The sequence below is a fragment of the Anabrus simplex genome, chromosome 3 (assembly GCF_040414725.1).
Source record: "Anabrus simplex isolate iqAnaSimp1 chromosome 3, ASM4041472v1, whole genome shotgun sequence".
NCBI classification, from domain to species: domain Eukaryota; kingdom Metazoa; phylum Arthropoda; class Insecta; order Orthoptera; family Tettigoniidae; genus Anabrus; species Anabrus simplex.
In genome coordinates this window covers 398,600,408-398,626,515 of record NC_090267.1, presented here as the reverse complement: position 1 = coordinate 398,626,515, position 26,108 = coordinate 398,600,408, and the positions used below count along the sequence as shown (strand labels likewise).

The 26,108-nt window shown below is 36.6% G+C and overlaps 1 protein-coding gene across 1 annotated transcript in view; it reads left to right on the top strand.

Annotated features, from left to right (window-relative positions):
• LOC136866430 (PI-PLC X domain-containing protein 1) overlaps nt 1-26,108 on the top strand; it is a 136,319-nt gene that overhangs the window by 30,816 nt on the left and 79,395 nt on the right. The window lies entirely within an intron of this gene.

The following is a 26,108-nucleotide window of genomic DNA, read 5'->3' as shown; positions in this document are numbered from 1 at the left end:
GTAACTTTTTGGAACCAATAGAGAAAGCCATTAAGTGGATCACCCAACTGGACATTCTACTATAACTAAATCTTGCTCCCGAGAAACATGTTTCTTGTCTGTGTATATTTGTAAATATTCTGTACTTGTATATATGTATCTAACTTGTTACTGGTACCATATGCCAATAATAATAATAATAATAATAATAATAATAATAATAATAATAATAATAATAATAATAATAATAATAATAATAATAATAATAATAATAATAATAATAATAATAATAATAATTTATTATTATATAATATAATATAATATAATATAATATAATATAATATAATATAATATAATATAATATAATATAATATAATATAATATAATATAATATAATATAATATAATATAATATAATATAATATAATATAATAATAAACTGACACAGATCGAGCAGGACTTTACTAAGAATAATACTAGGGATTTCTATAGAACCTTCAAACGCAACCTCACCAAGTACACCCCACCAAACCTACATTTCCGAGATCACAATGGAAAAGTTGCCTACAACGACAAGGATAACTGCCAAATCTTAGCTAAATATTTTGAATCTCTTAACTGTGAAGAACCAGAATCAGAATTCACCTTTGAAGAATCCAGACATCCCAACCCAGACTCTTCTCCCCCCCACAAAAGAGGAAATCAAACAGATAATTACATCATTAAAGAACAACAAAGCACCTGGAGAAGATGTGATAATTGCTAAACTCTGGAAGTCTGCAGGTGAAAAGGCGATCGATAAACTAACTGAGATCATTTGCGAGATCTGGGAAACAGAGAGGATCCCAAATGATTGGACAACAGCCCTGATTCATCCCCTACATAAGAAAGGTGACAAAACAGATGTAAACAACTATCGCGGCATCTCCCTTCTCTCAGTAACATACAAAATTCTCTCCAAAGCCCTTCAAACTCGGGCAGAAGAGCAACTTGATTCACAGTTGGGTGAATACCAAGGAGGCTTTAGAAAAGGACGATCTTGTGCAGAGCAGATCAGGTCTGTCCTGTCATACCTAAAATCCAGGAATAAAATTTTGTAGTTACTTTTGTTGACTTCCAAAAAGCCTATAGATCGACACACATTCCTCCGTATTCTGAAGGAAATGGGCTTAGACGACAAAACGAGAGCTATCATTCAACAGACCTTAACCAGCACTACGTCCAGGGTGAAATTCAGGGGAGAAATTTCGAACGTCTTCGAAATCAAAACTAGTGTTAGGCAAGGGGATGGACTATCACCACTTCTCTTCAACTGTGTTCTGGAGAAAATAATTCGGGAATGGCGCAAGGAGATGTGCAAGGAAGAGGTTGAGAATGGCCTTAGAATAGGATATATGATCTTATCATAGACTGCCTAGCTTTTGCAGATGACCTAGCGATCTTTTCTGATTCCCTAGATACTGCTGAAAAACAAATTAACCAACTGAGAATCCAAGCAGCAAAAGCTGGCCTCCAAATCTCTTTCCAAAAAACAGAGTTTATAACCAACTTCAAGCCAGCTCCTAGAGAGCTCATTGTGGAACAGGGAAAAATCAAGCAGGTGGAAAAGTGTATGTATTTAGGCAAGTGGATAGTACCTAATAACTCTGAGAAAGAAGCAATCATGTGCAGAATCAATAAGATGGAGGTGGCATATCAGCTGACTAGGAATGTCTACAACAAAAGATCAGTGTCCATCAACGCCAAGCTTAGGCATTATTGTTCGGTTGTACGCCTGGAAGCACTGTATGCAGCAGAATGCCTTGCAATGAACAGAAAAGGTCTGATGGAGAAGCTAGAAGCTAAAGAAAGAAAAATCCTGATAAAGATTCTTGGACCAATCAAAGAAAATGGTAAGTACAGGAGATGACACAACAGCGATCTGTACCAGCATATGGAGAGGATAACGGACACGATTCGGAAAAGGAGGATTAATTTTTATGGCGATATAGCATGCATGAGCACACAGAGGCAGACCAATAGGATCTTTTCCTACTTTCTTAACAAGAAAACCAAGGGACCCTGGTTTATCGAAGTTGAAAAAGACCTTCAAGAAATAGTAATCACACTTGAAGACATCCAGAAACATGCTCCTCTCCAGAAAAAGCTCCAGGGATACAAGAGGTTCCAAGAAAGGCCAAAGTTGAAAACAGGCAAGAAGTAGACTGATGAAAGAAAGAGGCTCACAGAACGAGAATGCGTGAGTACTGGGGAAGAATTAAAGCTCAAGGATGCAAACGGTTGAAGTAACGTGGTGCACAGCAGGCTGAAACAAAGAAATAATAATAATAATAATAATAATAATAATCACAACCTGCAGGTCATGTCGACCCACTTTCGCTATCTACCCAGAAAGCAAATGACTTGGTGTTCTCCCGTCCAAACTCTTGGAGAGTTCCAAATAGATCATGTTGCAATATCCAGGAGAAACAGCCCTGAGATTATGAATGTCAAGGTAAAGAAAGGCATCGCTGTGGCCTCAGATCACTATATATCTCTGATCAAATTCAAACCAATTCCTGCAAACACAAGGAAGACAACCAAACAGATCACGCTTTGACAATGATAAACTTCAGCAAAGGGTCGAGAAGTTCCAGAAGAAGGCTAGACCAATTAATGCCAACAGTTTCAAATCAACTCCAAACTCATTTAAGATATTTAGCAGGACTTCCCGGGCAATGGAGTCGTATGCTTTCTTGAAGTCCACAAAGACAGACACATACTGTGACTGTGACTTTAACAACACCAAAAGTCTCCTTGTTGAGGCCACCAAAGATGTTGCAGAAATTAAGAGAAGCAAAAAGGATGCCTGGTGGAATGGTACCTGCGAATCAGTCCTCAAAGAAAGACTCATTGCATGGAAACAGTACTACTCTACGAAATCAGAAAATGATTCAGAAACCTACAAAACCCAATGTGCCCAAGCAACTAGGGTGTTCAGAACTGAGAAACGTAAATACAAAAAATCTCTCATTGAAAAGATAGAACAAAACTTTAGGAAGAATGAAAGCAGAGAGTACTACAGAGCCTTCAAACGCAAACTCACTGGCTATAAACCACCATCTCTATGCTTTGAGCGAAAGGACGGTACACTGGCAACGTCAAATGAAGAAAATAGCAGCAATCTGGCAGACTACTTCAAGAATTTACTTAATTGCTCTAAACCGCAAAGCGCCACTGAGACCAAGGAACCCTTACTCAGGTACCCAGATTCCAGACCACCCGACAGAGATGAAATCAAGCGCCACATTGCCCGTCTCAAAAATAACAAAGCGCTGGGGGAAGACTCAATAGTAGCAGAACTATGGAAATATGCCCCAGAGGAATCGCTTGATATCTTGCAAAAGCAAATAGAAGAAATTTGGAACAAGGAGACCTTACCCAAATATTGGAAAATAGCTTTGATTCATCCATTACACAAAAAAGGCAGCATGAAGAACATCAACAACTACAAAGGAATATCTTTGCTGCCCGTGACTTACAAAATTCTATCACTTGCCATCCTGGAGCGTTTGGAAGCACAAGTCGAACATCAAATAGGTGAATACCTAGGAGGGTTCAGAAAAGGTCGCTCAACAGCCGAACAGATCCCAAATCTCAAAACGATCATCAGATATTGTACACTAAGGTCCAAGCAGTATGTGTCTGTCTTTGTGGACTTCAAGAAAGCGTACGACTCCATTGACCGGGAAGTCCCCAAGCAGTATGTGTCTGTCTTTGTGGACTTCAAGAAAGCGTATGACTCCATTGACTGGGAAGTCCTGCTAAATATCTTAATGAATTTGGAGTTGATTTGAAACTGTTGGCATTAATTAGAGCCACCCTGACCGATACAAAATCCAAGGTGAAGTTCCAAGGGACATCCTTTGACATCAAAACAGGAGTCTGACAAAGTGATGGGCTATCCCCGATACTCTTCAACTGCGTTCTTGAAAAGATCATCAGAACCTGGCGGGTGAGACTACAGGAAACCAACTACAGTCCACTAAGAATAGGAACGAAATCCAAGGGGTTCACAACAGACTGCTTAGCATTTGCCGATGATATTGCTGTTCTCTCAAACGACATAGAAACCACTAGAGCTCAAGATGAAATGTTAAAGGAAATTGCCGAACAAACTGGTCTGCAGATATCGTTTGAGAAAACAGAAGTAATGACTAACATCAAAGAGGCCCCACCAAAACTCCATACAAAATACGGAGACATCACCCGAGTAGACAAATTCAAATACCTCGGTGAGATCATCATGAAAAATGGACTGGACAAAGAAGCACTTCAGGAGCGAGTACGCAAACTGGAAATAGCCTACCAAACATCCCGCACAATCTACAACAAAAAATGCCTTTCCCAAAACACCAAGATACATCACTATGAAACAGTTCTGAAGCCAGTAGTTCTATATGCAGCCAAAACCCTGTCTCTAAATGCCAACAAAGGACTCCTTGAAGAACTGGAAAAAAAAAAGAGCGCAAAATTGTGGAGAGGAATCTTGGGATTAAAGTACAGAAATAGAATCCATCGAAAGAGATCCAATGAGGAAGTCTACAGCAAAGAGAAAATAACCGACACAATCAGAAAAAGAATGGACGAAAGAAAGTTAACTAAAGAAATCTTTCACTTTTTTTATTCAAACCCCAAAACCACAATTCCCTGCTTTGGAAATACCAAAGAAGACCTGCAAATGCTAAATATCTCAGCTGAAGATGCCCTTAACAAAGATCACTTCTGCAAGCAAATAATGACAAACGGGCTAAACCGAGACGATTAACCGAAGAGAAGACACGGTGCCCCTTGGACAGAGGAGCGTAAGCAGGCCCAGTCACAAAGAATGAGGGAAATTTGGGCTCTAAAGAAGGCCAAGTTCAGTGTCAAATGCAACAAGACTTAACGTGGTCCTTGATGGGCCCAGCAAATAATAATAATAATAATAATAATAATAATAATAATAATAATAATAATAATAATAATGATAGTAACGATGATGATGTTGATGATCATGAGAGTTTTTTCTACCCCCTCTCCCTGAAGCTAGAGTAGCAAATAAAATCTCAAAGGGGAAATTTTTCCCAAGAATAGCACTTAGGTTGTTTCAGATCATTCTTGGACCAAGGTAAGTGGCGATCAAAGTTAAGGATCCAGTCAACATCCACCCACCTACACTAAGTCAATTCTGAATTTCCTTTCCTGTCTCATAAAGACAGCTTAAAACATGAGAGTTATTTAGGAGTTATCTGATGGTGAAATAGCAGTCCCATTCTATCAAAACAAGAATAATGGCTGAGAGGATTCGTCCTGCTCACCACGCATCACCTCATTATTTACAGGTCTTTCAGCTGAATAGCGGTTACTTGTTAGGCAATGGCTCCTCAGGGCTGTAGTGCCATGAGTTTTATTTTGGTTTGGTCAGCTAAAGAGCATCCTTGCCCCATCATTTGCTTGTGGATCTGTCAGAAATTCACAATCACAAAAAGGAATAGGCTATCTATTCACTCTTCTAGAAAAAATATATTTTTCACTGAACCCTCTTTCAAATAGGAGTTCTTTATACATGCTGTTCTCAATATTTGTAAATATTAAGACTTAAAATTGGTGAATTGGGAAATTTTTATCACATTAACCACATTGAACCAATTGAGGCTTAGTGCCTGAAGGATTATTATTATTATTATTATTATTATTATTATTATTATTATTATTATTATTATTATTATTATTATTATTATTATTATTATTATTATTATTATTATTATTATTATTAATGTGTAGTAGGCTATATTTAATTTAGACACTCAATGTTTAAATTACTGGTATATTTTTATTTAATAATGTAATAATTAACCATAATTTAAATAATAACATAGGCACTTAAAAGAGAATGGTGTAATTCAGTTTTTACTGAACTGAAGAGAGTTGGATTAACCATGCTTTTCATATTATGATATACCACCACTTCCACAGAATATTTCACATATTCTGCCATAAATGCATTATTTCTTGAGTTTTGCAGTAAGCATGGAATAATCAAATTCTCTAACATGAAACAAAAGAAAGACATAGAAAGAGAAATACAGCTTATTTAAAATTAGTAACGTCAAGTGTAAAAGCACAATGGATTTCCTCGAATTATTTTCAAGGACATTGCAAAATTTTTGTATGGAGGCAATGCAAGGCAAATTTTCCAGGTGTTAGTATTACACTATGAAATAATAGTGTAGCAGTTAGATACAATGCTGGTGAAAATCTGAAGTGAATATACCTAACCTCTAACTTTTTACAAAATTATATTAAGCGTATGTCACTCACTATGAAGAATGATACAGATTCCCTACAGTACTCTGAGACAGTAAGATTCATTACTCTTACTTCTAATCTACCCAGAAACAAATTTTAATAGTTGTATATTCTAAGTACCTAGGTGATTAATGATTCATCTGAGACTGGAAAAAAGTTAGTAATCAAAATTTAATTTGGAGCCATCAGTCAAAGTAAAATCAGTTTTCTTTATTCCCTATGTTAGGTAAAACAAGTAAGAAATAGTGTATTCAGCTATGTGATGGTGTAGGCTATTTGATGCCCATGAGTGTCCCGAGTGTTTGTTGATGTTGATAATGAGCTAGGGAGAGGGTGAAACCCAATGTTTTCACATAGCTGCCTCCTGTCAAATAATACCATGGGATTTGCTCAAGGCTTAACATTCTCATCTGATGGATGAAACAACATCAGTAGTGTCATATGTATCTATTCAGTGAAAATACTGCATTTATTTATCAAACATTCTACAAATATCTAAATGAGAAGATTTACCTGCAGCTTCATTGTTCAGGTTCATTACCGGTATTAAAATATACCTAAGCCTCTTCACGACTGCTTTTAGTCTGTCAACATCACCAATTACTAGTTTTTGGATGAGAGGGATTGTGTTTTCAGCTAATAAGTCAACTACTGAATGGTACAGCACAATGAATAAATGCTATAGGAATGTTTAGTACAGAGGTAAAATGATATCTTGCATCAAATCAGCTACTAATCCCTGTTCAAGAAATTGCTTTGACCGCTAAGCTCCCATGACAAGCCAGTTTGCTTTGTTGGTTACGGTGCCTGCTATGGATAATAGAAGGAAGTGCAAAGACAAGACATATACACAGCAAGATAAGACACATAAAAAGGAACACATAATAAGAGAAACACAATTACAGGTCAGCATCAGAAGAGGGAGAATTTATAGAGAAAGAGAGGAACCTGGAAAGGAATACATAATAGAAATACCAGTGGCATATGCTGGGATCAAGATGTGGGCTATCACTAGACTTAGGTCACCCCTTATCAATAGTTGGTTTAGTGAACATCAAGCCTTAAGAACTTTTAATCACCGGAGTAGCCTGCTGTGTTGTCAAGGCTGTTTCACAAGCTATTGCCCTGGCCTCCGCCAATACACAACACCTGATCAGTGGAAATGGTAGCATAGGGCTCAGCGAATTAAAGTCCGCCTTTATGGCTAAATGGCTTTGCTTGCCTTTGGTCCAGTGGCCCCAGTTCAATTCTTGGAATCAACCGCCTTGTACTCGTAATTCCCCTGGCTTGGGGACTGGGTGTTTATGACATCTTTGCCATTCATTTCATCCTCATTAGGTCACCCCCAGACCTTTACAGAGGCTATGCATTTTTATTATTATTATGATTACATGTGGAATTTTACAGCATTACCAGCATTGTACCCATCGTTCACAGGTTTATTAGTTTCCTTGGTAGATTGGTGGTAGTGTCCGACCAATGATCACAGGTTTGATTCCAAACAACAACCTGAAAGATTGCATTTCATTTTAGCAGATCTCCCTATGGAAAGAAAATTATATTACTCCTATAGCAGCAGCCCTGCAGTGTCTTCCTATAAGGATGCAGAAGTAGATGGGAGTGAAATAGCTCACCAGCACTCCGTTATCTATATAATTAAGTCAGAAGTATGAGGACAGGAAGTCTATACAATGAGGAACACATGGTTGTCGATCGTGTCCATTCGGAGGCTTTCGGAGAACTTCGAGTCTTTGAGCTATCTCTCTCGTGGCAAACTGATGGAGCGAAGCCTTGCATGCCTCTCCCCTCAGTTCCCGCACCTATCGGATATTCATCAGCAAGCCACGTGGGGTGAGTCAAGGGAAGAGGGATGTAGTGCCTGGGCTGCAATGTCGGTCTCTGATGCCTTGCACTCAGAAATGTGAGTGATGATTTTTCTCATTGCTTTTAAGTTTTGTAAATTGAATAATGTGTCAGATGCTTACATAATAATATGTTTTAGATTTCCATCATTCTCATTGAGGTTTGGGCTTCGCCGATAGCCTTGGTAGCCCTCAGTATATGCCACTGAGAAATACAAATTTACAGGTCATCATCAGAAGAGGGAACATTTATGGAGGGAGATAGGAACATGGAAATGAACACATAATAGGAGAAATACCATTACAGGTCAGCATCAGAAGAGGGGACAAATGAAACACAATTATCAGTCAGTATCAGAAGAGCAATAGAAAGAGAAGACAAGGACAAATACAAAAACACTAAAGGATGAAAGACAATCTCCACATCCTCATACATTTCACTCTTCAAACAGTAGGCGGATCAGAGATCTTCTACTTGACTGTCAAAGGGTAGCATGTGTTTGTTAGTGCTACGAGTATATGAGTTTATGAATTTGTGTATTTTGATTCATTGTGCCAACTCCATACACTGTACTCGGCCATAGGGCTTCTGTACTATACCAGATCGAGTAGGTTTGGAGTAGGGTTCCATGCCTGGACAATCTGTGCTATTAAGGATACCTGTTCTGACTTATATTGATCTAGGTGACCTCCAAGTCTCACTGAAATTTTCTAAACTACAGTTGTTCTCCTTTCCTGCCATCATAGCCACCACCTTCACTGTTGCCACAACATTCTCAACATCAACTCCACAGCTCACACTGGATATGTCATGTGTCCTGAAGTGAACCGTTCATCACCAGCAAAGACTCACCACATTCCAGTATCAAATGTACTTAAAAGGTGCAGTAAAGTGGACCACAACTAAAACCACCAATAAAGCCACCGCAGCACATCGAGGAATAAGTGACATGAATATATCTCCATTACTAACACACAACCACTCATGGACACCTTATGACCACCATCCAACACTGCATCAAGGAAATGAAGTTTTACTACAGTTTCTGATCTGTTGGCCCACTAAAATGTCATCTTGTAGTTTTCAGCTGACATATAGCAAAATGTTTCACTCAGATCTTGGAATTCCATATCAATCAGTCATAAATGATCTGCATTTCAGGCTGTTGCCCAGCTAGCAGATTCGAAATGGCACACATGTACTGCATTAAGCTTTGAAAGTTCCCTCACTGAATCAATCAATGCACACAAAAGAAGACAAAAAACAAGACTCTGCACTCAGCTAGTGACTGAGTTTTAACACCTGGTCAAATCAAGGTTATCGCAATAAAAATTGACACTCGCAAGATGAGAAAATAAATAATATTCCTATTGCTATCCTCTCACATTAATAATCCATGCAGTTAATGTAATGGGGCACTATATTTCTGCCAATTATGTTTGTCATCATGTTGTCCTTAGCTGACTTTTTGTTAAATACAATTTTGTAGTAAGTTCCTTCAATCTCTCCTTACTCCTGCCATCATTCTTAACCTGCACCTCTCTGTTTATAACTCTTCTACACAAAGCCCCTAAATTATATGTACCATTGATGTTCAAGTGAAAGCTATCCTACCCACCCATTAGGATCTACAAAGCTTACTCCCAATTTCCCACATACCCACCCCGTAGCCTCGTTTAAATTCCAGGTCACCCTCCATGCAGTATCCCTCCTAGATAGCAACTTACTGATAACAATCTCCCTTTCCTTAAACTTCTCCCATGCTGCTGTAACCAGATCCCATACTTCTCCAACTACAGTATGTTGTCAACCAGATACAGTATATCTAGTGCACTATATCAGTCAATCTCCTTTTACTATAGTTTACCATGCACTATCAAAGCCTAATTCAACTACTGTTTATCGATCGCAGCTGAAGAAGTATATGTGATCATTATTCTGTATTAATAGAATAACCTGCATAAGCAGAAACATATCAAAGAAGAAGAGAAGAATATTCTGTATTAATAGCTGCTAATATGTTTAAGTACTTAGTTAAAAAGATGCATTTCATCACTGTAGATAAAACTGTAACCTGTACTTTTTAATGATAATTGTTGTCATAATTTGTAACAAAAATTGTTTTCATCTACTAAACAGAACTGTATAGCTCCCTAACAGAGCCCCAGGCACTCAGGAGCATATTCTATGCAATAAAATAAAATAAAATAAAATAAAAATGTTAGTACCTATTCCTTCTTGCCTTACATTTCTCGTACCAACATGGAAAATTACCACCTTCACCTCACCCACCTCCTTACCTTCTATTTTACTCAACATTTACCTTAACCTAATTCCTGGATAACAGTCTACCCAGTTCCCTTCCCTCCACACACTTTCCCCACATGCCCAACAACTGAATCACCCATGACCAGAGTCTCAACCTCACCCACCACATTAGATCTCCTCTCCTGGCCTCCCTTAATTTCCCTGACACCTGCTGAACCTACTTGCTTGCCCTTTCTCTCCCTCTCACTACCCTCTTCCACCTCCCTCTTCCACCTCCCTCTTCCCATTCTCTACTCTATGTTTCCCTTTCCTACCATCCCTTTCCTCTTGCTCCATCCCTCCTCTGTAACATTTCCTTAATCTACACTTCCCTCTGCTGTTCTACCTGTAGTAACTGAAGCCAATTCCTCACCAATACTTCTCTTCGGCTCACTCCCTGAGGAAAATCCTTATCCCTCATTTTCTTTCACCTGTCTTCCACATCTTCTCCTCTTCCTTCCCTCCCTCTTGCATACCTACCGTATCCTGTACATTGATTGAGGAAGACCTACCTTCATTCCTGTCCTCTATTTACAAGCCTAATTATCTCCCTCAAATGTGCTCTCTCTTCCCTCACATTTCCTGATTCCCATTCACACCCGCAGTCCCTATACCTGCCTCCCTCAGCCAGTCTTTTATCTCTTCAAAGAAATGTGAAATAATATGGAAATATCAACAGAAATAAAATAGAATGAATAGAAATGAATAGAAGTACTGTATTATGTCAGAGGGAGAAAACAGTTTATACTACACAAGGAATTTACAACAATAATGCAAGCAAGATACTGATAAAATAACTATTGGGAAGTATCCTAATTATTGTAACCCGTAGTGGGTGACATGGTACCTGAGCTGCAAGAAAATGTTTAAGTTTTTATTCTGGATGAATCGAACTATTGGACGGTGATCTCGAGAGTGTTTTCTGTACATCAAGAAATTGTAATTTTATTTTGTTTTCTCGGTGAAAATGTTTTGTGCATCTTGAGAAATTGTTTGTTTTTTTTCTAGGTAAAGACTATCTGAAAATTGTTTTGAAACAAAATTATTTAGAAACAAACTCTTTGGACATTTGAAGGAAAAATGTGTTATTATGTTTTGTGTATCCCAAGAAAGTTATGTTATTCTTTTTCCTAGGCCAAAAGATTATTGGATAAGACTGTTAAAGAACTTTTTAAAAATGCCTCAAGATATTTAAGATATTTATTTGATTGTTCAATTATTCCAGTGATAACTAGAAAACTTGAAGATTGTATAATTTGGTCTTGCTGATTTTATGTTTTAATATTTTGGTCCAGTTTAAAAATGAACTCCCTATACCGACACGTGTAAGAAATTGATGGTTCAATTGTTGCGTCAGCAATTTCTTCATGGCTTGTCATTTGCTTGATGCCCATATAAGGTTAGGGTTTTTGTAATTGGTTGTTATTAGAAGTGTTGTAATAGGTTTAACATGGAGGTGTTTTCCGATTGGCAGTTTGATATCGAACGATTTCCGGTATGATGTGAGGTACGCGTGTGCTACCGTTTTCTTGTCGTCTTTCGTTTTCGATCTTCGAAGAGGTCGGACGTGCGGTGCGCGCGGTCCGGGCCTACGGGGCCAACCTACCCTAAGGTAAGCACGTTTAATTATCTTAAAATGTTGTAATATGTGATTTTGTTTTTTCTTTCTAAATTTAACTTTCGTGTGTTTTGGCCTTTCTTCTTAAATTTCGCGAAATGTAAATGTTCTTATCCTGCCAGGAAATCACCTCGGATCTTAGTTTGGGCTATTTCATTTATGCCTCTGTGTTACACGAGGCCACCTTTTGTCTGGAGGTTTTCTTGTTTTAAAATTTCTTTTATCCTTAATGTTGCAATGTGTTAATTTTCCGTCAGTTTGCCTCCAGTAGCTCTGTATAAAGAAATCACGAAAAATTTGTAGTCGTCCTATGATGGACTATCCAGAAGATTGTTTGTTATATCCTATCTGGTTTATTGTTCAAGATTCAAGTTGCAGTTGTATTTCTGTTCCTTTTTCATGAACTGTTTTCTATAGGTTTCTGTTCTTTTCTTTGTTTTTCTAATTATATTTTATACGAAGGGTTAAATGTAGCCTGTTTTGATATTTACTGGTTACCAAAAGATGCATAAAATGTGAACGTAAAACCCAACAGAAGCAAGGATAAGGTTGGCTACATACATAAAATTAAATCGCAAATGAAATAAAAGATGCGGATAGGATACTTAAAAGCTTAAAGGTCTAAATGACAACTACAGACAGGAATAGTGTGGAAAGCGGACTTGGACCCTATGAGGCAGTAAGATCGTAGGATGTTGTAAGGAAAAGAACGTACTCGCCCATACCCTTCGTATAAAATATAATTAGAAAAACAAAGAAAAGAACAGAAACCTATAGAAAACAGTTCGTGAAAAAGGAACAGAAATACAACTGCAACTTGAATCTTGAACAATAAACCAGATAGGATATAACAAACAATCTTCTGGATAGTCCATCATAGGACGACTACAAATTTTTCGTGATTTCTTTATACAGAGCTACTGGAGGCAAACTGACGGAAAATTAACACATTGCAACATTAAGGATAAAAGAAATTTTAAAACAAGAAAACCTCCAGACAAAAGGTGGCCTCGTGTAACACAGAGGCATAAATGAAATAGCCCAAACTAAGATCCGAGGTGATTTCCTGGCAGGATAAGAACATTTACATTTCGCGAAATTTAAGATAAAAGGCCAAAACACACGAAAGTTAAATTTAGAAAGAAAAAACAAAATCACATATTACAACATTTTAAGATAATTAAACGTGCCTACCTTAGGGTAGGTTGGCCCCGTAGGCCCGGACCGCGCGCACCGCGCGTCCGACCTCTTCGAAGATCGAAAACGAAAGACGACAAGAAAACGGTAGCACACGCGTACCTCACATCATACCGGAAATCGTTCGATATCAAACCGCCAATCGGAAAACACCTCCATGTTAAACCTATTACAACACTTCTAATTACAACCAATTACAAAAACCCTAACCTTATATGGGCATCAAGCAAACGACAAGCCATGAAGAAATTGCTGACGCAACAATTGAACCATCAATTTCTTACACGTGTCGGTATAGGGAGTTCATTTTTAAACTGGACCAAAATATTAAAACATAAAATCAGCAAGACCAAATTATACAATCTTCAAGTTTTCTAGTTATCACTGGAATAATTGAACAATCAAATAAATATCTTAAATATCTTGAGGCATTTTTAAAAAGTTCTTTAACAGTCTTATCCAATAATCTTTTGGCCTAGGAAAAAGAATAACATAACTTTCTTGGGATACACAAAACATAATAACACATTTTTCCTTCAAATGTCCAAAGAGTTTGTTTCTAAATAATTTTGTTTCAAAATAATTTTCGGATAGTCTTTACCTAGAAAAAAAAAACAATTTCTCAAGATGCATGAAACATTTCCACCGAGAAAACAAAATAAAATTACAATTTCTTGATGTACAGAAAACACTCTCGAGATCACCGTCCAATAGTTCGATTCATCCAGAATAAAAACTTAAACATTTTCTTGCAGCTCAGGTACCATGTCACCCACTACGGGTTACAATTATAAAATACTAGAAATAACAGGCTACCTATAGAATGGTGTAGTTACATTGAATATGTATGCAGTAAAAGCTGCCTTAACAGATACCTCTCACCGACGGACACCCCTCCTTAGCGGACGATTTTTTAGGTCCAAAATTAAATCCCATGTTGTGTATGAGTAACTTACCCCTCTTATACGGGCACCCTCTATTATGGATGCAGACACACCGTAGCCAGTAGAAACTCCAATTATACCTCTCCTAAAAGACAGTTGTTTTTTTTTTTTTTTTTTTCAAAAACTATTTGTGTCCTATACAGTATTTGCTTACACTTTGCACAGGCGGTACTTACAATAAATGGAGGCATTGTAACTTGCAGTGCAGGTTGTACACATTCTTGGAAGGCAACACTAAGCTATGCTGTCACTTCCAGAAGTAGTGTGATCGGACATGCTCGACAGCACTGGAATTCGTACATTCGCTGTCAGCTTACTATTAATAGACTCATGGGCTTTTGATGTGTTCAGTTTTATTAGTAAGTTGGTGTATTTTAACTTGGCTCCAAGGAAATTTTTAATTGTGAAAAAAAAGGTAGGCATAATAGATTATCATAAATGTGAAAAGTGTGGTATGCGTAAACTGTCCAAAATGTTCAAGGTTGGAAAGACACAGGCAGCTGAAATTGTAAAAAATCAAGAAAAACTAATGGGAGAATGGCATTTAAATGGCAATGAACAGCACATTAAACTGTTTCAAAGTGGTAGTGGAACTCTAGTCAACAAGTCAATGCTAGAGTGGTTCAGTAAAATAAGAAGACAGAATGTCCCTGTGTCAGGAACAACGATACAAGGGTAAACGTTAGAATTCACAGCAGAATTAGGTATTGGAGATTTCAAAGCCTCAAATGGTTGGCTAGAAAGATTCAGAAAGCAACACGGTATCAACTTCAAAGCGATTTGTGGAGGATCATCCAGTGTTAATACAGAGATTGTTGAAAACTGGCAAGCAAAATACCTTCAATCATAGATGGACATTCTCCAGCAAATATTTTGAATACCGATAAAACTGAATTTCTTTCCATACTTTACCCAACAAAACTTTATATTACCAATATAAATGGTCCGTTATTGGACATTGGTATTATAAATTTACTCATTCGGGACAAATATTGCAGGTTCCCTAGGGGAATCAACATCTATATCAAACTTTATATTTCAAAGAAAATCATTGTACTGGTGGAAAAGTTGCAAAAGAACATCTTACGGTCCTGTTATGTGCAAGTATGTATGAGTGGAGAATAGGAGAAGCCCCTTGTGATAGGCAAAGCTACAAAACCAAGGTGTTTTAAGAATGTGGACATTACGAAGTTTGGCGTTGAATGGAAAGCAAAGAGGAAAGTACAGATAACCAGAGAAATAATGAGAGAGTGGCTAGGACAATTGGACAGAAAAATGGTATGCTAGGAGCAAAAAGTGTTATTATTCCTCAAAAATGCAGCAACGCGTCCGGATACAATTAAGTTGCAAAATGTGAAGATCGTCTTTTTTCCACCAAATGTGACATCACTTTCTCTACTGCTTGACCAAAGAGTAATGTAGAACTTCAAGGTTATGTACATATAGTTAGTGATGAAGCATCAGATCTTAACTGGAATGAAGTAACCCTTCAAACACTGATAAAAGAACTGAATGTTCTCCAAGCAATTTCGTGGATAACCAGTGCATAGAAAAACGTTACAGCTTCAACAATTTGTAACTGATTTCTGAAAGGTAGTGTACATTCCAAAATAGAATCTGATATTTCTGATAGCATTGAAGCAACACAACAGTTAATTAATGCAGCAGGTTGCAGAGTATAAGTGAACACTTATATCGAAATGGATTCAGATATTCCAACAGTGTGTGGAGACAGGAAAATGATTCTTCATCCAATCCATGGGAAGGAGGACAAAAATGAAGATTGTGACAAAAGCGGCAGTGAAGGTGATGCTAATGATGACCTTGAAAAAAATATGGAAATTAATGTGTTGCCAATAACCTTATACAGTGATGCTCTCAGGTTTGTTAAGTGACTGAAAGAATTCTATTACAAACAAACAATGAAAAAGGTGTAAATTTGACAAAGGATTTAATTGCACATAGTGAAAATATTATTGCTAAACCGAAGTGGACAAAACAAACGAACATTAAGAATTTCTTCAAGTGCTAATATTTTACTATGGATTGTTACATGTGGGCCTACATATTGATTTAAAATTTCAAAACACTGTATGTTGTTCTTAATTTTAACATGGTGAACAATAATAGTGTACAGTGTGCTCAATAGAGTTTTCCATAGAAGTGTTTTGTCTCTCCATTACATTGCAGCTGCACCAGTGTATCTACAACTTTCTCATGTGAGTACAATACAGTATATGTACAATACTATATACAATTATTTGTGAGAGTTCTTAACGCATAAAATACATAGGTGTTCCAACTTATGTTTAATGGTACTAGTTTCATGCCTTCTCTCGGGTGGACACCCCTTCATAACGGACAATTTTTTTGGTCTTGATGATGTCTGTTGTAGAGTGGTTTTACTGTGTGTGTGTGTATATATATATATATATTGATCATTATTTATATTTTCTTTTTATTACTACTACTATGCACAAACAGAAAAGGCAAGAAAAATACTATCTAATAAAAATAGCTACACTACAATTCTAAACTGTAATAACAGATTAACTGAAACAATAAAATTATATTAAGAGCTAAATTCCTAGAGAGATACTTCCCTTACTACACAAAGATTATACAATAATAAAGCAAACACAATAATTTACAATAAAACAACTACAGTACAATAATTCTCAATTGCAGTTATATGTAGCCTATCCTAATCACAGTAGGTTAACAAAACAACAGAACTGTAGTTAAAACTAAATGTACCGGGCGAGTTGGCCGTGCGCGTAGAGGCGCGCGGCTGTGAGCTTGCATCCGGGAGATAGTAGGTTCGAATCCCACTATCGGCAGCCCTGAAGATGGTTTTACGTGGTTTCCCATTTTCACACCAGGCAAATGCTGGGGCTGTACCTTAATTAAGGCCACGGCCGCTTCCTTCCAACTCCTAGGCCTTGCCTATCCCATCGTCGCCATAAGACCTATCTGTGTCGGTGCGACGTAAAGCCCCTAGCAAAAAAAAAACCAAAACTAAATGTTGGAAAGTTCTTTTCTTTTTGTTCCTACAAGCTAACAGAAATTGAAACTGACCTTAAATACTGAAATATCGAGGGTGCAAAGTATAAAGTACACCGGAGACTTGAACAACTCAGAACTATAAATAAGTTATTGGAATACACAAATAGACCATGGAGGAAATTGCAAAGCAAAAGCTAATAGAATTAATGAGGCTGTATTATGGTCTACGAGTGATTATTCTCACATGGCATACTTCTTATTGAAGAATATTTTTATTCCAAAATTGAATTACTTTCTGCGGACCACACTCTATGGTTATTTCCTTTGTTCCCTGCTTAAGTTGATGATTTGACAAGAAGTTGCCTCGAGTCTCTACTAAATATACCGTTTGAGGAAAATAACTGAATCCTGGTGTGTTTACCAATAATATTTAGAGGCCTTGGAATTCCTAATTAAGTGATATTTCCATTCCCACTTTTCCTGCTTCTGCTCATGGAGTTGTAGCAGTTAAACTGCTTGATTACATAAATAATAATAATAATAATAATAATAATAATAATAATAATAATAATAATAATAATAATAATAATAATAATAATAATAATAATAATAATAATAATAATAATAATTTATGAACACAGTAAACACAGTAAAATAAACTTAAGGTTCAACAGAAACGATGCACTACAAAATGTAAACAACAGTTTGGGAGACATGACAACTACAGAATGGATGCGGAAAGCAGCATGGACCCTGCGAGGTTGTGGAATGTAGCTTTTATGAAGGAAGAAAACGTAGAGGATAATTACCCTTGAATATCACATATTTGTTTTAAAAGGTAAAAGAATCAAAACTCATAATAGAAAGAACAAAACAAAAACTCAAAGATATTTATAAAGTAAATTTAAGTGTTAACCGTGCTTGCAGACATGCGCAATGTACCAAAGAAATTTTAAGCACAACTTAAATACCCAACGATACATGATAATTCAAAAGAGGGCTAATCCCAATCTACACAAGGTAGGAAAAAAAGGGTCCTAACACAGAGGCTCAGAAAACTTGCATCACTACCTAAAATGCTTCCGGTAATGAGCATAACGGTGCAGAACTACGGGAGGCAAACCCGAGGAATAAGTTAATTACATAATTAGTTACAAGGTTAAAAAATAGGAATTGCCTCCAAAAAAAATGTACATGATTTTAACTGAAAAGCTAAGTCATTACGACAATTTTAGCAATGATCATGAATCTCGAGGATAAATTCCTGCACAAGAAAAGAAATATTTACATTTGAATGAAGTTAATAACTGAAATAAAAGAAGAAACAGTGCTTACCCTGAAACCATGGCATCCCATGACGAGACCGATGGGGGAACGCATCTGCTCTCTAGGATGGTCAAAAATCAAACACGCAGAGACTACCTTGCTCCCGCCAAAGGAGCGGGTGAGATTGAGAAACAGGAAATGGTGCAACCACTAAAGAACCAATCAGCATACGGAATTTCCCCTCGACTTTCACATTCACCAATTACATGAACTCTTTCTCCAATCAAAAGTCTCTTCTTTTTTTTTTGCTAATCCATAAGTCTTTTATGCAACAGGAAATGCACTTCTAGAATGGTGCGTGTAGGTACACGCTGTTTCACAATTTAGATAAATGAAAATATTAAAATTCACAGATAAATAATCATTTTGATACAACACAAAAAGGTTTCCAAAACAGAATCTTCCAAGTTCAAAGGTCCAAACAAGACAATATCTGACACAACACCAAAAAAACAATGTTCAAACAATAAATTAAGACATTTCCATCGATTCCCCCTGCTGTCTTAATACTGCCACATCCTCCACCTCACAAACTGGAGCTACGCTTGCAAACTGACAAACATTTCACATTAATTGGAGGTTTTGCCACACGCCACACAATTTTGATGCCATTCATTGTAGGAACATCAATATGCATCCATTTCCTTTTCTTTTGGGTATCGCTGATTTAGGTAGCTGTCAACACCGGGCGGCTGCCAACAGACTCCACATACACTTTTAGTCCAACCACATAAAGGCAGGAACATTCCGTCAACTCCAATCTCAGTATTGGACCGTTGAAACCAAATACTGTAGTGCAGCATCCAGACAGGCATCGTAGTATGTCCACCAGATGGACAAAAAAATTTGCAGCAACTGCAACGCAAACAGATATGCAGCAGAAAAGGGGAATAGATCAGGCAAGGCCAGTGTCAAGTAATTCAGAAGGGTTTTGACAAAGAAAAACGATAATATTCGAGGGTGTTTTTATTAAATTTTGTTACAATAATGAAATGAGCATCACCCAACCGGTGGCTGAGTAAGAGAAACTCCCTCCCACACTTGGGATACCAGTAACCCCAGGGCAAGCACTATTTTATTAATTTAGAAAAAGGGCAAAAAATAAAACATGAAAGTCTACAGGAGTTTACCCCAAAGCCTCAAAGTTACAGTATAGTACGTGCAACATTTAATGCTGAATCGGTAGACCTCGGTTATCTTCGATATTCGTATTGGCAACCTTTGAAACACAAACTATGAATCGCTTATGCATCGCCGTGAAACATCTAGCATACACTTTACGTACTAGTACTGTTGTTGTTTACACCGCAAAGCCAAACTATAGAATTCATGCTAGGAACAAGATTCGCATCGAGAAATGTTATATAATGTGTGTGTGTGATACAGTCATTGGCTGAAGATAATGAGGGTTTAGAAAATTCATATTGGCATAGATATCAAGGATAATGTAATAAAAAACCACCTATTCAATACTTTCCACTTTTAATGTGGTTATTATCTACATGATTTTATGTAGACTTATTTAGGTCAGGTACATGTTTCACCCATTATTTTGGGCATCTTCAGCCTGTAAACAACCTTTAGGTCAAGGTTTGGGACCTTTTTAACCAATATAAACATACCACTATATACAAAATATACATTATATACAATATATACAAACATTAATGAACTCTTAAGATGGGTAACATAAGTTAATACAGTTAAGTTGTTTGGTCCTAATCTATCTAATATGAAAAATGTCCAAAACTAAAATGGATCTTCTTTTTGGTAAAGAGGATTACATATCGGGGTTTATGTGACCCCTATATCATATTATGTTCTTGACGTACCGTGTCTGTTGACAGGATGTGTCGTCAACAATAAGTGGAGATTTGAACTGATTGTTGCTTGTAGGTTGGTCAAGATTGAAAATATAAATTTAAATTAAATGTGTTTTAACTTGGCAGTTCAAAAATAAAATGAAATGGATCTTCTTTTTTATCATAAGTCTTAAGAAAGGGTGATATTAAAACTGGGGCTTATTTGACCCATGATTTTCATTTTCATGTTCTTGACGTAACTAATATTTAAATGTGTTGTCATACACAAGTGGAGATTTAAAAAAACGATTGTTGTAGGTAGACTGGTCAAGAACGTTGTGAATGAAACTGTTAGCGTCTTGACTTTGGGTCTCATGTAACGTCAAGGAATTGACAAGAGTACAATATTAAGCTGTTTCATAGTTTTAGGCTGCTGCTTAATTGAGAAGGAACATCCTAGACACTTGATACAGTCTTGTATGAATATTGTTCCCATTGATGTGTTGATTGGTCTTTGGGAGGGATCTTAAGAATATCTGTAATGAAGTAGAAAAGTAATATTGAATTAAAAATTTAGAGCACGCGTTGTGATAAAATGTATTAAATTAACACCTCTTAACTGTAAATTGACTTACTTGTTCAATTAATACTAGATGGACCTGTCTGTTCCGGCAGCGCCTGTCTTATCAACATTTCTACTCCTTGTGTTGTACTGGTGCGGTAATGGAGGGGCGGGGCATGGAGGGAGAGTGGGGGTAGGCTGGTCTATGGGCATGTGTGCTATTGCTGGAGGGGAGTTTCTAGAAGCTGTCAGTGGAGAGATGGCGTGGAATGACATTAGTAGATGAATAAGTTTGAGTGGCATTTATAAAAGTAGGAAAGATCACAATATGAAGATAAAGTTGGAATTCAAGAGGACAAACTGGGGCAAATATTCATTTATAGGAAGGGGAGTTAGGGATTGGAATAACTTACCAAGGGAGATGTTCAATAAATTTCCAATTTCTTTGAAATCATTTAGGAAAAGGCTAGGAAAGCAACAGACAGGGAATCTGCCACCTGGGCGACTGCCCTAAATGCAGATCAGGATTGATTGATTGATTGATTGATTGATTGATTGATTGATTGATTGATTGATTGATTGATTGATTGATTGATTGATTGATTGATTGATTGATTGATTGATTGATTGATTGATTGATTGATTGATTGATTGATTGATTGATTGATTGATTGATTGATTGATTGATTGATTGATTGATTGATTGATTGATTGATTGATTGATTGATTGATTGATTGATTGATTGATTGATTGATTGATTGATTGATTGATTGATTGATTGATTGATTGATTGATTGATTGATTGATTGATTGATTGATTGATTGATTGATTGATTGATTGATTGATTGATTGATTGATTGATTGATTGATTGATTGATTGATTGATTGATTGATTGATTGATTGATTGATTGATTGATTGATTGATTGATTGATTGATTGATTGATTGATTGATTGATTGATTGATTGATTGATTGATTGATTGATTGATTGATTGATTGATTGATTGATTGATTGATTGATTGATTGATTGATTGATTGATTGATTGATTGATTGATTGATTGATTGATTGATTGATTGATTGATTGATTGATTGATTGATTGATTGATTGATTGATTGATTGATTGATTACACAAACTAGACTTTCATTACCAACTAAAGTATTAAACAAATGAAAATTTACCATTTTAGGATGAATTAATGTACCAGACCATATCCTTATTTAACATTAAAAATTAACCTTGGTGCATTCTTAATTTTCAGAAAAGGAAAACAAATGTGAGATAAATTTTTAAATGTTGCAAGCGAATCCAAACTAGGGTGTCAATTACATTTTATTACATTAGCTTGCAGCATTTCTCACATGACCCTTCAAACTGACCATAGTCACAGAACTGAGGTTAGTAAGTCACTATCCACTTCATCACGCCATCATGCACATTACTTTTAAAATTTAGTACTGATGAAAGTCACATTACGTAGCACGTGTTATCACATCAAATAAGAAAATGCAATTTAAGCCTGAATACTGAATAGAAGATCACATTGAATTAACAGTCAAGAGGTGTATACAATTGAAAATAAAAATAGTACAAGAGTGCACATACCAAAATCCAACTCACTGATACAGAAAATAAAAATGCACAAGTAACACCTTCATACCAGGAAATTTCAGATCACAGCATGACACAGCATGATCACCATGCCTATCTAATCCTCCAATGAACAACAATACAAATACACAATAAATTCACACAAACACTCCAGTGAGATGAAGTAAATTTAAGTGTTAACTGCACTTGCAGACATGCGCAATGTACCAAAGAAATTTTAAGCACTACTAAGTACCCAACGATACATGACAATTTGAATGAGGGCTAATCGCAATCTACACAAGGTAGGAAAAACAGGGTCCTAACACAGAAGCACAGAAAACTTGCATCACTAAGTAAAACACTCCCAGTAATGAGCATAGATGTTAACTGTATGTGTTAGGTGTCGCAGAACTACAGGAGGCAAATCCAAGGAATAAGTTAATTTCATAATTAGTTACAAGTTTAATGTTCCTCTTTAGCATTCTGCTGGCATGTGGTGCATGAGGTCCGTTTTGAAACAAGATCTCTAGAATTGCATTTCACCACCTGATGACATAGTGCTTTGTGAACTCGTACTCGTCAAATACGGCCTCAGCCACTCACAGTTTCTTTGTACTTCTGAGGTTTAGAAACTTAAAACCATCCAGCAACCTGACAACTAAGCTACCACTATTGCAAGCAAGATTTATTTGAGTCTCAATTTTACTTGGCTTACCGCCTATATTCTAATGAGGAACTATTTTTAACAAACATTAAATAACGAACAGCTATTCTTTTCTACAATGTAACAATACTGAACACTGTTACTAATTTTATTTACATGAGTATTTTTATGTGATAAGAACGTCTTAAATTTTAATACTATAAGAATGTCAACACCCCAAATTTTATTAGGTGTATAAGCTGTTCAGACAGAGGTGTTTTAAAAGACATCTTTTGTTTTTAACATACAATTGTAACACAAAACATTACTAGGTAATAGATATCACAAAATTGTAAATAGATCATTTTACCTTTATCATAAATTTTATAAGAGGTATATTTGAAAGTTTTTATACATTCAAAATGTTGTTTATATCAACGCTATTATGAACTGCCAATATGTCAGAAAATTTATTTGTGTATTGACATGTATAATTTGCTTATGTCCTTGTGTATCTAACTTTAGGCTGATGATGGCAAAGACATGCCGAAACCGGTCCCTAATATTTATGAATAAAATGTGACATTTCAGTGTATATCACATTTCAATTTGTATTGAACAGGTGGAAAATCATATACTTTCATCTCTTAATTAGTTACAAGGTTAAAAAAAAAAGGAATTGCCTCCAAAACAAAATGTACATGATCTTAACTGAAAAGCTAAGTCATTTCAACAATTTTAGCAGTGAACGTGAATCTTGAGGATAAACCCCTGCATAAGAAAAATATTTACATTTAAATGAAGTTAATAACTGAAATAAAAGAAGAAACAGTGCTTACCCTGAGACCATGGTATCTCATGACCGGACTGATGGGGGAGCGCGTCCGCTCTCTAGGATGGTCAAATATCAAAGACGCAAAGACTACCTTTCTCCCACTGAAGGAGCGGGTAAGATCAAGAAACAGGAAATGGTGCAACCACCAAAAGAACCAATCAGAATACAGAATTTCCCCTTGACTTTCACATTCACCAATTACATGAACTCTTATTTTCTCCAATCTCTTCTTATTCGCTGATCCAGAAAAGTATTTTACACACTTCTAGGGTGGCACGTGTAGGTACATGCTGTTTCACAATTTAGATAAATGAAAATATTAAAATTCACAGATAAATGATAATTTTGATACAACACAAAAAGGCTTCCAAAACAGAATCTTCCAAGTTCAAAGGTCCACACAAGATAATAACTTATATAACACCCAAAAAAAAATAAATGTAAACAATAAAATTAAGAAATTTCCGTCGATTCCCCCTGCTGTTTTAATACTGCCACAGAGTATCTGACTTTATCAAGTCCCTGTTCTCTGATTACAGTGATAATGTCAAGATATGCCATCTGGCAGATGCAAGATATCACTGGTTCATCATGACCAATAACTTGAGCCCTCCAGCACCCCTGGATTCACAAAGAAGTTGGGATATGATAAACATCCGTTGAATTTTCAGTTCTTTGATTCTGACATGTCCAACAGAAATTGTTCGAGCGCAACATCTTGCTCTTCAGGAAAAGGATGGAGGTTCATGGCTTAAGGCTTTTCTGTCACTCAATGTGGGCACGCTTATGAATAACATGTCGTTTAAAACTGCAATCAGCTTTGCAAACTATGCCAGTCACGTAAGTGCATATGTGGAGCGGAAGTCGACATTTATGGCCGCCGTGCTTTAAGTTGCCCTAAGAGTGCTGGTCGATTTTCAAGACACTGTTCGATTAATGACATCAAAAGAGCTTTTACATCTATCGTTGTCCCTTCTGTCCTAGAACCAAGTGGAATTAGTCGCACAGACAGTAAACGCCCTGATGGTCTGACTTTAGTCCCATGGAACAAAGGCAGATCTCTCCTGTGGGATGCTAAGTGTGTCGATACTTTAGCACCATCTCATTTGCCTCACACTTGCAAGGCTGCTGGTTCTGCTGTGGAATCGGCCGTGCTCAATAAAAGGGCGAAATACAGAGCAGTAACGGACAACTACATCTTTGTGGTATTCGCAGTCGAAACGATGGGGACATGGTGTCAAGAGGCTAAAAGTCTGATTTCAGATATTGGCAAACAACTATCAGCAATCACTGGAGACTCCTCTTCAACAGAATTCCTGAGGCAGCAGATAGGAATTGCTATAGCTGATTATAATGTTTTTTCTCAACTGTATGCCAATATTGCAATATTTCAGTATAAAGAGCAGACAGTAGAATAACTGTTAACTATTCCACCAGTGAAATACTGTATATTCTTTTGAAGTTTACAAAGATATCATGTTATTTAATCAAAGAAATTACCTTCATGATAGGTGGATCAAATCTTGAATTGCTTTGTATACAAAATACCGTTTCTATTGCCTGCACAAATATAAAAGCTACAGATGTTACAACTGCTTATAATATCCTGTCTTTGTAAGTATTCTATCAATGAACCTACCAATACGGTATTTAAATAAGAAACGTTTCCCTAAAGATTTTCGGAGGGGATCGCTTAAGTCTTTCACAAATATTTTGAATTTTTTTGACAGTTAAGCCAATTAGTTGTTTAACTCAATTTTTGTTTAGCACTGAACCCATAGTTTTGAATTTATTCACAATTTTCTTCATTCTGAAATGCATTGACGCTGGCCGTCCAAGAAACTATTTGCAGAATTCTCTTCTCACTCTCTGAGTGGATTCCTGCTTTAAACATCTGCAACACATGAAAATACGCTGTTCAACACTTAATTCAGAAGCCATGAAGCACACTAAACTGATCAAATACTGCTCTATAAGTAGCAATCACACTGTATGCTCTATAGAAGCTTATCACATACTAGCTGAGACCCTGATATCACTGAGTGAGCTATATGGGATAGACAGCTACTGTATTCCTTCATCCAGTTGCCCAGAAATGG